The sequence below is a fragment of the Semicossyphus pulcher genome, unplaced genomic scaffold (genome assembly GCF_022749685.1).
Source record: "Semicossyphus pulcher isolate SPU_LCO1_2020_fin unplaced genomic scaffold, fSemPul1.0.p SCAF_1, whole genome shotgun sequence".
Lineage (NCBI taxonomy): Eukaryota > Metazoa > Chordata > Actinopteri > Labriformes > Labridae > Semicossyphus > Semicossyphus pulcher.
Window position 1 is genome coordinate 17,577,672 of NW_027211603.1, and position 13,210 is coordinate 17,590,881.

The window sequence follows — 13,210 nt, forward strand, 5'->3', positions numbered from 1 at the left end:
TTATAATATCCTCTAGGTTACTCTCTGTTCGCCCTGACAGTTGAATGTTTATTCTGTAATCTTACTGATATTTCTGCCTTTGTTTTGTCTGTCAAAGCACTTTGTACACCTCTGTTTTTAAAGGTACTATATAAATAAAGTTATTATTATTACTATTATTATTATTATCTTTGCTGTCCCCAATGGAGACACGTTCCCCTCCTATCTCCTATGACCTGAATCAGGGGATCAGTGCTCAGGGGACTGGCATCGTGGACGTGTACTTGTGGATGAACTTCAGGAGCATGTACAGAGGCCGTGGATGAACAGGACTGAAGCTGCAGCAGCACTGACTGATCTCTTACGTCATGAGTGTAACAGTCAGAGACACAGTTTCAACTTGTGCGAGCAGAAATAACCTTCTACCTATTAAAGCTGAATCTCTATTTAAATTTCAGCAGAATGTTTATTTATTTATTTATTTATTGTATTTTATTTAAAAGGGATCATGTACAGTTTAAAACATAAATGTCACCATTTGATGCACCGTACCAGCTTATAGCTTTAAGCTAATACGCATCTGTAGTCCCTTGGAAGGTCAACAAACTGCTTGGTTGGTTCGTTCTAAAGCCAGCAGCCTGGGGGGGGGCGCTGGTTTAGCTCAGTTGGTAGAGCAGGCACCCCATGTACAGTGGCTACAGTGCTCCAAGCGCTGTTCACAGGTTCAACTCCCGGTCTGCCGATCATTTGGTGCATGTCACCCCCCACTCTCTCCTCCCCACATTTCCTGTCTCTCTTCAGCTGTCCTATAAAATAAAGGCAAAAAGCCAAATAAATCATCTAAAGCCAGCAGCCTGAATTAGCTGAATAAAATACAGTCTCCTGTCTGACGCACAATTCTGTAACTCACTGAGAGGGGAAAAAATCACTGTAATAATATTTACTTCACAATAAAAAATAAAGCTCAAAGCAAGTTGTTAAATCTTAAGTTCCCTTATTGAAGTAATAAAGTTTGAAATGCTAGCAAATGGATCAAAGACAGTTCCTACGGTGAGGGAAGGACACAAATAAAAGCAGAATAATCCGTTGTATGAGTTACAGGCCTCGTCCTCCCTCCTCTGAGCCACCAAAGTGATCACAGCCTCACAACAAAAGCAACATTATTTCATCATTATTATTTCTCAAGCAGGTCCATTTGTTCTGAGCAGGGCTGCAACGGGACCGAGCGTGCTTTTTCTCTCTGTGTCCCAGGCCGACTAATGAGCTCAAAGTGCTGTGATTGATGGGAAGTCAGAGTGATTATCTGCCCTAAAACAGCAAACATGCAAAATACTAAATGCCAAATACAACATGAGTAAAGTGGCTTAATTACCGCAATCACCATCAATAATATCAATGTCGAGCATGCAGACTGCCGTCACACAGTATGTCCCATACGCAACTAAAAATCAATCTCATGAGGGGAAAAAAAATCATTAATTCTGATTAAAATATTCTGTGAAGCTGCTGATTAGCACGTCTCTCTGATGCACGGAGGTGTTACTATGATTGTGACGCATTTCACTGACGGAGGATCTATTTCCTTCGCTGTGTGTCCGTGCAGATACAGTCAGATAGGAAAATATGAGAAGAAAGGAAATATAGCTGGCTTTATTTCCATGAATGTATCCCCTCAAGTAAGACTACTGATCAGCAGTTTAGAGTCAGAAGCTTTATGCAACCATGTGACCTGCTGGAATCAGGGTATGTCAATCCAGTTAGATAATGGTGACTGATCTTGCAAGGGGAACATCAGTGGTTCATAGGCTCAATAATAAGTGTGTTAACTAAGTCAGCAACACAGTGAAATCATATTTAACCCATTAGGAGTTTGAAACTGTTGATGCACAAGTCACAATTTAATATAGCTACCTCTACATGATGTACAAAGCAAACCGGACCATCATCTAGAAGATTGATTCTGTTTAGTTATTCTTAATGTCATGCAGATGTCTGACAGGCTGGTTGGGGAGCGTCTATAATGAAGTCAATCTTTTGATATTAAAGGCCTTCAAGCAGTTCGATAATTGTGCCACTTTAGGACTTTCTCATACAAAACAGCTCCAGTATTGATTCAACTGTGAGCTAAAGAGGCCAGAGGTCAAGGTTTGATCAGGTCAGAAATCATCATCCCAGTGTGAGGTGGCCTAAAGCAGGACATCCTCATCCATCATTTTTTTCTGAATTTGGCAAGTCACAACAGAGCCTCGTTTTATTACAGTACCGTCATGTGACTGATGCGCTGTGCCCAGTTCCTGCTAAATATAGCACTTTGTATTGGAGTTCAGCAATTGTTCAGCCAGACCCAAGAAGCTTTAACTCTTTCACTGAGGCTGCTCCAGGCTGAGGTCCTGTGACTGTTATCAGGAGGGGCTGGGTTCTACACATCCTGTCATACAGTTAAAGTGTTCTTCAAGCAAGCTCTCTTAGTGAAGTGCATATTTCTGTGTGTATTTAGGTTCTTGATGTCTTTGCATCCTTAGAAGCAGGTCCATCCATCCATCATCTATTCCGTTTATCCTGTTCAGGGTCGCAGGCGGACTGGAGCCTATCCCATCTGTCATTGGGCAAGAGGCGGGGTATATACACCCCGGACTGATCGGCAGTCAATCACAGGGCTGACGCACAGAGACAGACAACCTTTCACGCTCACACCCACACCTACAGGCAATTTTGAGTCACCATTTAACCTAGCGAGCATGTCTTTGGACTGCACACATGCATGGGGAGAACATGCAAACTCCATACATAAAGGCCCACTTCATCTGAGCCGGGGTTTGAACCAGGAACTTTCTAGCTGTGAGGCGACAGCGCTAACCACTGCACACCGGTGCAGCCTAGAAGCAGATCAAAGTCTCTAATTTCATGTATTTTATTTCGTAATGACGTAACCTGCATGAAACACCTTGCATTAAATGACATGTTGACATTGATGACTGTCCAGGACGCCCATTTCTACCGCTGGCTGTTATACATTTGCACTAAACAGTATTGAGGTTAGATGCTTTGCTCAAGGAGACAAATGTAATGAAAAACAGACTGTTTGGTTCTTGTTTTATTCTCTACTTTTACTAACTTTAAACTAGCAACCTTACGGATACAAGGTTGAGATATGGTTTCAATTCCACTTATATTGCATGTGACCAAAGTGTCTAGAAATTGCAACTGTACAAAAGATCATAGTTTGACTGTTGCACAATCATCTTAATATGAATTGAAGAAAAAAGCAACAAGGCATCATATGTGCCAGAAGGTTTAGGGTAGAAGGTGAGCTTAGATCAATAAAACACCTTGTTAGTTTATTGGTAAAACATAAAATCTAACAGCATTTGTCACATCAATCTATTAAAATAAACTAAATAAATTGTAGGGGGAAAAAAATTCAGTCCAGTTCTACCTCAGCATGCCGAGCTATTAAAGTGTCTAAACAACACAAGGTGCTGAAGTCCCTCTGAAAGAAAAGGCTAACGTGCCTCCTTATTGATCACAGGGCTGCAGCACAGCTCGGTGCGACACTGTGTCGAGACCCTTTTCTTTGATACTGTGAGAGGTAGTGACCTAAGCGTCTCCCGGGATCAATTCAAAGCCCTCGCCACCACAAAAACAGCCAATTAGTGAGCGAGCTTCACCGCCTCTCTGATGCATTCCAAGGGCCGCTTTTTTTTTGTTTTTCCATCCAGAGTCCGGGTCCATTTTCCTAGCTCCGAGGAAAACCAAGAGCATGAAAACAAACACAAAACACAGGATGAGGAAATGTTGTTAATGTAGAAAACAAATGAACTTATCACACGCCAGCTCACTGGTGCATACATGTGTTTAGTGTTGCTGTCCGAGAGTCCGGGGCCAGCTCTTTCAAGTTTATGGAGCATCTTTGAATGTTAAAAACACAGCAGCTCTTTGTTGTTGTTCTGCTGATTTCAATGAAAAGCCGAGCATTGCAGGGTCCTGATTCCGTGAAAATTAAATCATAAACTGAAAGCCAGATACTACTGTTAAAAAAGGCACTACTTTCCCTCTCAAAGTAAAAGAGGCTCTGTGGTTCCTGTATCATTCCACTGGCATAAAGAGGTGGAACAAGGCCTCATCAGATGTACATCAGAGGCTTCTAACAGGTTCTGTTTGATAGTAACTGAAAGCTGTCTGGGTCAGAGGTTGTGTCAGTGTGGCTGTGCAAACAGAGAGGAGAGGCGGTGTATGAAACCAGCCCAGCATCAGACGGAGGAACACGACGGAGCCACGAACACAACATGTCGCCCTCCGCCCTGAGCTCCACATCCATTTCTGCGTGTGTAAGCCTTGTCAGCGCTGACATTATTCAAAACAGCGAGAGCAAATGTTAATGAGCTCTTATTTGCATATTTATTTTTTTCTTTGTTGAAATGTCACTGATTATTACGTACTATGATGATAAATGCATCTGCTCATGCAGCCTGATGTGTAATTAGCCATTAGGTGGAATGAATAGATCAATTAAAGGAGAGGGAGCGGGATTAAGAGAAATCAACCCAGGAGGAACGCAGGAGCGAGACACAGAATAACACATGAGAGGCTTCAGGGGGGGAAAGATTGACTGCATGGCTTTTAGATTAGGTTAGTATCAAGAATCAATAAGAAGGTGTCTAAATTCTCAGCTAGATCAAAGACGTCTGACGTTTTTACGGCTCATTCTTTAGCCCTGAAGTATGACTTTGAAAATCAGGAGCTGCCCCTCCCCTTATAGCTGAACCGTTTATTTCCTCCTAAATTTCATCTGTGCGAGGAGGAGATGTGGATTTCCTGATTGTATTAATCCCCTTCCAGGATAATCAGGTGCCACGGCTCGGTCTGTTCGGATTTTTTCTAACTGGGTAAAAAGGAAAGAGGGGGGGAGGTGTAAAGGGGAAAATGTTTTCGCTTGGCCTTTGCCTTTTTCCGAGCCCGACTATTCTCCTGCCAGCGCTTGTTATTCACGAACGAGGAAAAAAATGCATTACTGCAGACCAGATGGGAACATTCCACATGACCAAACCAATCAATCACCTTGGTGGGACGCAGGTGTGACACAGCCGTGCAGCAACACACCATTTCACAGTCTATCAGGCACAAACACATGGTCACCAATCAATGGCACCCCGAGGACCCGCGAGGAGGGGTGCTTCTCCGCAGCCTCACCGGTTCATGGCTGATGACTTCATAATCACACATCCATTCTCTCGGAGGGGGAAGGCGATGAGCTCTCTAATAACGTCTCCCACCATGTGAACACCAACACTGTAATGGATGCTGCTTGGGTTGGGACGCTCACACGCTCCGCCTGCATCACATGGGGGCCACCGTCGCCACCGTCCCCGTGAGGTGGAGAGAGGGCTCTGTCGGCGGAAACAAGGGCACGTCTAACAAGCTGAAATGTGTCCCTGTTGGACATTAGAATGAAGTCAGCGTGCGACATCAAAGTGTGTGTTCATGTTCGCTATTAGATGCCAAACAACTGTTGAACATTGAAACAACAGAGAGGCGAGGTGAAGGACAAGGAAGGATACACACATGGGTTAGGAATGCTGGTGCAGCTCCAACAACTGCGGGCATATTTCCTTACACAGAAACCCTCTGCAAACCCAAGGAGCTCCACAGTCTAAGAACAAAAGCCTGAACTAAATAAAACACCAAAACAGCCGGAAGGGGACTGATCGTTTGATGAGGTCGCTCTCTGTGGGGATGGCATTGTATGTGGGCAAAAACTGTGCCCACCATTTAAGAGTTTGTTGACTTGAAGTTGAGAAAAAAAAGTACCTTCCCGCCCACATTTTCCTGGCATTAAAGGAAAAGTCTCACAGAGCCATGTTTCTCTCCACACTTCCCACAGCTCACGCTCTCAGGGCTGTGCCAGCGCAGGAGAAAATGTCAGGCACAGTCAAGTGGGAGTAAAGGCGAAACAAATGTTTGCATTTTACTAACCAATCACAATCCACTACAGTCAAACAAGATGGGAGTGTAGCTTTATCTAGAGATGTGTTTGCATGGACACAGAAGAGCAGGGAGAGCATTTGTGACTGTGGAAAAAAAACGGAGGTGGTGTTAAGGAGGGGTGGGCACGAGAGTTAACCAGCAACTGTGGGGCAGGTTTTTCCGCAGCTCATCCTAACAAGGAGTTACACTTTGATGTGCTTTAAGTGAGCCTGTATTGTTTATGTTTCAAAGATCGATGTCCGAGGATCAGGGATGTAGTGAACTGTAGTAACTACGTATCAAGATAAAAAGAGAGGAAGATGAGTCAGGACAAATTGGTCGTCCATCTGCGCCCAACATGCTTTCATACTGGGATTCTGCTGGGCGGACTTCACCAAAATGAGTCCCGAAGTTCGACAAACACGAGCCCTTTTCACTTTGACAATTTCCAGAAAATTTCAAGACAGTCTGCCCCTGAAATGTTCTACAGTTGCCCTATCACACATGTCCCTCACAGCGGACGATTCATGCTGGCAGGACATCCCCGCAACTGCCAAACAATTTCTGCGCCGGCCCTCACAGCCAGACGTCGCAGCGCAGACATCTTTGCTGTCGTCGTCTTGTAAACGACCCTTCTTCCTCAACCTCGGATGTTTTTAAATCATCCAGTTACGAGTGCAGTGCTTGTGTGAAAGGCGCTACGGAAGCATGCTAAACTTTGTGTAAAGCTTTGACACAGCCATCTCATATCTCCTTAAATGCGAACATGCTAACCCTCCTGTGCATAACATAGCATGCTCTTCTATCCTCCTATGTACCGATGATTGGGGAACGTGTAAGTTGTCTCCTTCATGAAAAATGGGGTTAACAGCTTAATAAATGTCCAGTGCTGGAGCAGATGTGTGCAGGGTAACGCCCAGTGTCAGGTTAGATTATGGACGCAGAGCTGTTTATTCTTGATTGAAAACAACTGTAGTGTAGTTTTAATACGTTCAAGACAACATCTGTGGATTCCAGCTGCAACAGAGTCAGAACCAAAACTGCATAATGCTTCAAAGCTAAACAAAAAATGTACTATATATATATAATAAAAGACCAGTAATCCAATTTGAAACTGTATCACATACTCACTAGCATGGTTTACAGTAAGTCTGGCTTTCTGCAAAGAAGAATTGTTTCTGGCTTCTTCTTTGGTGTATTTCAAAGTGAGAGGATATTCAGTGCTGTCAGCGATGGCAGCTGAAGTCAGCACACTTTAATTGTTCCACTAACAGTTATTCTTCTGAATGAATCATTTCCCTTTTAGCTTTGCGCTTGTATTAAATAATCTCCAACAGTTTTCTTGGCATCAGCTGCAGGAAGCGTGAGGCGAGAGAAATGAGAGGAAGGGGGGGAGGGGTGAAAGAAAGGAAGAGGGTGGAAAGACAGAGAGAGAGAGAGACGGATGTGGGATATAGAAGAAGGCCAGCGAGCACAATGGATCTTAGCTGTCTGCACTTCTTTAAACCACTCCTAAAATAAAAGTATTTTCAGCATAATGAAGTTTTTTATTGTTCAAACATCTGCTGACACACATGCAGACTATTATGCACATGGGCCCGCCCTCTAACGCCACCTCCTATTAGCCTTCCCATTAAGTAAACTCTGATATAAAAAGTGGTAAAACAAGCTACATGATTCTACTTTCTAAAGCATTGTCATGCATCTCTGACCGCTGCTTTCCTACAGACTTGTTATGTCATCACACCTTGGCCATGCTCTTCTTCCCTTCTCTTTGGACAGACAGCCCTCCAGGCCCACTGAGACTACAGCTGATCCTCTGCAGCTGGCCAGCCTCGCGCCAGTCGCCAGCACGCTGGGGGCCGGGGCCAAAGGAGGGCACGGCCAGGGCAGGGCCGAGACGGGCTGAGAGGAGCACAGGGGGGCACGGCGGGTTTGGGTGTGTGGGGAGGACGTTGGCGGCTTGGGGATGAAGAAAAGGGATTTGCGCCCTTTCAGCTCGTCTTCAGCTCTTCATGCTCCACTGACCGCGGTAATAGATAAGCACACCCTGCAGCTCTGCATAATGACCGGCTACATCCACTAAACTGTACTGCGCCACATCCCCTCGTCTCCCCCTCCCTGCTCCCTGTTCTTGTTCTACATTTAGGAGATATGTACATTTAGAAAAAAGATGAGAAATTCTGTAATGTGAAAGCTTGCAGTATACTGTGCATGTATATGTGTGTGCACGAAAGCAGCATTGGCAGCACCTGTGGCCGACGCTGCAGAGGAAACTGGGTGCACACCTGAGCAGCACCTGGCCACAATCACAGGCAGGGGTCTGAGGAGGGTCTCTCATGGGAAGGAGTATTAGCACATGACACCTGCCCCTGTGAAAACACTCCGGGGGTGCCAGTGTGACGTGGGATTTGACACTTCAGGAGACTCACTCAATGCTCACTGCAGCATATTTGTAAAGCACCTTCATCATCATCGGCTGAACCTCGGCAGTTATATAAAAATAAGAGAAAGTAGTCCCACTTTTAATTTTCTGTTTCAGAAACATGGGGTCAATAGGGGTCACATCCACCTGCTACAGCTGATCCCATTCGACTCGATAACAATTGGAGTACATCAACAGTACAACGCTCAGGTAGTCACATTAATGTCACGTGTGTCTGCGGGCAGGCCGGGGGCAGGATGCATGTGGCCGTATGCGTGCATTGATGACGGCTTTAAGCTGATTAGTTTTTATACAGAGCTAAAGCTGTTTGAGTAATATGTACGAAGCACACCACAGAAACGTGAGCATGAAAGCACGACTCAGCAGTTGTGATATCACGCCTTCAGGCACATGGCTGGAAAAAAGTGACGCAGAAGCAGACGCAACCACAGCTATGCAGCGGGAGACAACGTGAAACCTACTTTGTGTGAAAATGAAATATGAAAGAGAATATTTTGAAAGATAGATGTATGAAAATATTTATAATTAGTCCAAATCTATGACAATAAACAGCCATAGAATGAAGCCTTGTGCAGACAAAAGGCCGAGGCTTTTGGTCCTGTGTTTGTTGTTTGTGAAAGAAGGAGTGTGACGATGTTTGAGAGAGAGAGTCGCCTCCACGAACACACAGAAATCCAGACAATGGCTTTTTGGCTTTTCTACAGTTTGACAGTTTTCTTGCTACAGCCGTGATGTTTTTAGGATTTTCACGCCCCAGTTGAGGTCCTTGCCTTTCTAGCCAGAATTTTATAAACACAAAAATATAATCCCCTCTCACCTCCCCACTTTGAAGTAGGGAACAAGCCTATAATAAAGAATATGAGTATCATTTTAGACTTGGGAAAACTAATTAAACAAAAAATGATTTTAGAGATACCCCTATCACACATTTCCTCTCCTTTTTAATTCTTATAAAGGAGCACAAACTGTGCCTAATGACAGCTGTGAGAAGCTAAATCCACCCTCTTTCGCTAATTAGCAACTTTAGAGCATCATCTGAGGTTCAGCCTGGGAGTCAAAAAGGCTTTCTCGCTTGGTGGAAAACAATGTCAGTCCATTAAGTAAATAATGACAGAAAGGCAAACATTAAGAGGCGTACACACACACAGAGTCACAGTACAGCGTGAAATAAAGCAGCACAGTGCAGCTCTTTCAGTCGGAGCTCATCGCCTGTGGTAATTGCCCAGATTGCTCGAAATCAACGTCCCCCACAGGCTTCCCCTCATCGCGCTGACAGCACCAGGAAAAATCGGAGCAGGTAATTAGATCTAAGCATTTCTTGTCAGGGCTATGAACTGTTAGCATTCCCTGTGGCTAAACAATTACAACAACCGGGTGAGAAACAAGCCTCCACGACAAGACTTTAAGTCAAGCATTCATGAAAGAGAGAATAAAGTGGGATTCAGTGAACTGTATCCATCATCAGCTGCAAAGGATCATGGGACAATCAGGAATAACAAGTGTGTAGATTAAAAAAATAAATGTGCAATCCTAGAGCAGTTGGTGGATGAGACATTTATCTTTTGGCTTAGAGTCAAGCTCAATCACGGCTTCAAAGCATTAGTGAATGTCACGTCATCAGAAAATTTATATAGCATTTTAATCTAATTCATCAGTGAAATGACACTCTGTTGTCAACACAGGCAGGAATAGTTGATGGCCTTTAAATAACATCACCATGTTTGACTGTATTTTTGCAAAAGGGACATTTTTTAAATTCAAGCTAATAAAAAGGGAAATATGTCTATAATGTCCGAGCGTCTTTCAAAAGGGACTCACACGGCTAAGAATTAAAAAATGTGTTTATACTGCACCAGAAAATCAAAACAATATGGCTGCCACCTGTGGGACGGCATGCACCGGTTGACATGCAGGTTAGTAAGAGGATTGTAGCACAAAAGAGGCTGGGCTAAGATGCACGTGGAGGCCCGGACCAGCTGATCCAAAGTCTTCCTGAACATGGGAGTCTGCCCCCTGGGGAGAACAGTGTCATCGTTAAACAGTCAGTTGCTCCCAAAGTCCCATTCTTCAGCTTCAACCGCCCCCCCCCCCACACACTTCTCCTGAGAGACTGGAGTAAAAGCGTGCCACCATATCAGAGGAAATAGTCTGTGCTTCTTCTATTTTTAAATTCCTTATTAGAAGCATGGTTTACTTTACATGGCAAAACAGTGTGAATGTTGTCTACAATACAATGTAAATCAGCGCACTATTGAGTGTTTAGAAACCAAACTCTTTACATGTAAAGCAAACCTGCAATTTCATTCAAAAGCTTCCATAGCCAACCATCTAATGCCCACAATGACTACATAACCTCACCTCTCTGACTCCCTCAAATCCATAAAAAAAGCCAGCCTTTGTCTAAACAAAATGTATTGTAACAGGGAAATGTTTATAGCTACATGTTTACTGTGGCTACACACTGACACGAGTCATGCGTTTCAGTGTCTCGCTGTGTCAGAGGGATTTGTGGCCGACTATCAGCATTTAGAAATACTGAGTTTAAATCAATGCATAAAGAAAACTTCAGAAACACTCAGAACACTCAACAAACATATCCTATAGAGCAAAAACTGATAGTAAGTATAAGACTTTACATATTGTAGCCTCGTTATTGTGTATTCTTTTTGTAACCAAATATTATTATGTGTAATTCCAGGAGTGGCTGCAAATGATCTCAGTTTGTAAATGTACTGCAGGTTTCTGACTATGAATTGAAACTTGCCTTAAAAAAACATGACAATGGAGGGGGCAGTGGGCAAGTAATGTAATCAGTGTGTTATTGGTGTATACCTGAACACAGTGTAACACCACTACCACAGACTAACACGGCCTTTACCCACTGAGGGTATCTTACTCTTTGACACTTGCTTGTTGTACAGAGCTTGTTGGGTGTGTTGCAACCGGCACCAGTGAGTGATGATGTACCAGGAAGTCCTATCACAACAAACATTATTTTATTCTTCATTGCGATTCATGTTTGAGAGTAATAAAATTAAGCTGCTCGAGCTACAAAGTAACCAGCCAAGTATTTCACTGATCAAAGCAGCAAACAAATTCAAGCACAGCATTTGCCTTCATCTCACCAAAATATTTCACACATCTGATGGAAAAAGAAACTATTTGGACATCTGAGAAGTTCAGAAACTTCTCTGGATGTTAGGCAGCAACAACCTGAGGTGTTGATTTGCACATGAGTATACAAAACAACCCATTCAGCTGTTGGAAACTGAGTGAGTGACTGTTTTACTATAGGAATCAATTACATGAGACCATACTCATCTTGAATTCTATACAGAAGGAAATTCAAAGTTTATAATCCCATGGTCTAAACCTGACATACCAACAGATCACATCTTTATCCTGCAGCCTGTAATCATAATTACACACAGTCTAAAAGGGGAGAATCACACAGTGTGTGTAAAACAGATCAATTACAAGAAAGATAACATTTTGTTTCGATTCACAGCACCCATTTGTGAACTAATCACTTTGCTTGGGAACCCGTCTCCAGGGCCATTACATAATGAGCTGAGATGTAGTTCACCATAAAACTGTCAAGTGGCTACGCATCACAGGCCAAGGCCAGAGACCTCGGTGACACACCGCTCGTAATAGCAGCAGAACATACTGCAAGTCAGTAATTGAGCACGTGGCTAAAAAAAAGGGGTATTTTGTGTGGTCATTTTCATAAAAGAGAAATAATGAGTCAGTTAAAAAAACATCCATATATTTGAGTCAGTGGCAGGAGGTTGATCTTCGGTATATCTAGTGTCAGAAACGAGCTACAACAGTTCTCTCTACCAACCTGGGTCAGATGTTATACCCCAACACATGAGTGTGTAGCTCGCAAGTGAGCAGATAAGACAAAATATCATTTTTTTAAAGTAAAGGCTAAAAGCTTATGCTGCAACTCGGTAGAAGTACGCAAACTTGACCTTGAACCTACAGTACTGTAATAATGAGACAGGGCCTAAAACATTGAATATGAGAGACTCTGGGAGCTGGTTTAGCTCAGGTGGTAGAGCAGGCGCCGCATAGAGGCTACAGTCCTCAACGCACTGATTGTAGGATCAACTCCCGGCCTGCCGATCATTTGGTGTATGTCATCCCCCACTCTCTACTCCCCACATTTCTTCAGATATCCTGTCCAATAAAAGCTAAAAATCCCGAAAAAGTAATCCTTAAAAAAAGGAAAATGAGAAACTCCATAAGTCTTGTATGAAAAAATATAGTGGAAATATTAACTTTTATTAAAACAGTGCTAAATATGATCAAAAGTAACTCAAGGACTGGCTTTAAAGAGACTGCGAGGAAGTGATTTGCACTTCAAAACTGTTTGGGTGCCAAGAAATACCATTTCTTGCAACTGGTTAGTTGAAAAGAGCATGACAGGTTGGGACAATAAAGGGGTCTTACTGATCTGATAAGGTTGTTGGGGAACATGAGACCTAAAAGGTTAAGAACGATTGACCTGAGAAACATTATAGTGAAAGGAAAACCCTACTGCTGAGAAGGTGAGAAACAAATATTGTCCAACAAAGCAAATAGCGAGGACAAACATGATTTGACAAAGTTAAAAGCAGAGATTGGGCGGAAAAAATGAAACAACATGATTCAATAATCTATAAATTCAAAATGTTCAGTCCTTATATGAGAAGGTCTCTGACAAAACAGCCTCTTTAACCCCACATCCACCCGCCTGCTGCCAATGGAAGGTGCTGCGGGCGGTTTGATGTCTAGCAGACAGCTTCTTATGACAGAGAGCTATACTGATGGCGT

The 13,210-nt window shown here is 43.3% G+C and overlaps 1 protein-coding gene across 2 annotated transcripts in view; it reads right to left on the bottom strand.

Annotated features, from left to right (window-relative positions):
• Positions 1 to 13,210, bottom strand: part of tcf12 (transcription factor 12) — a 72,488-nt gene that overhangs the window by 39,557 nt on the left and 19,721 nt on the right. The window lies entirely within an intron of this gene.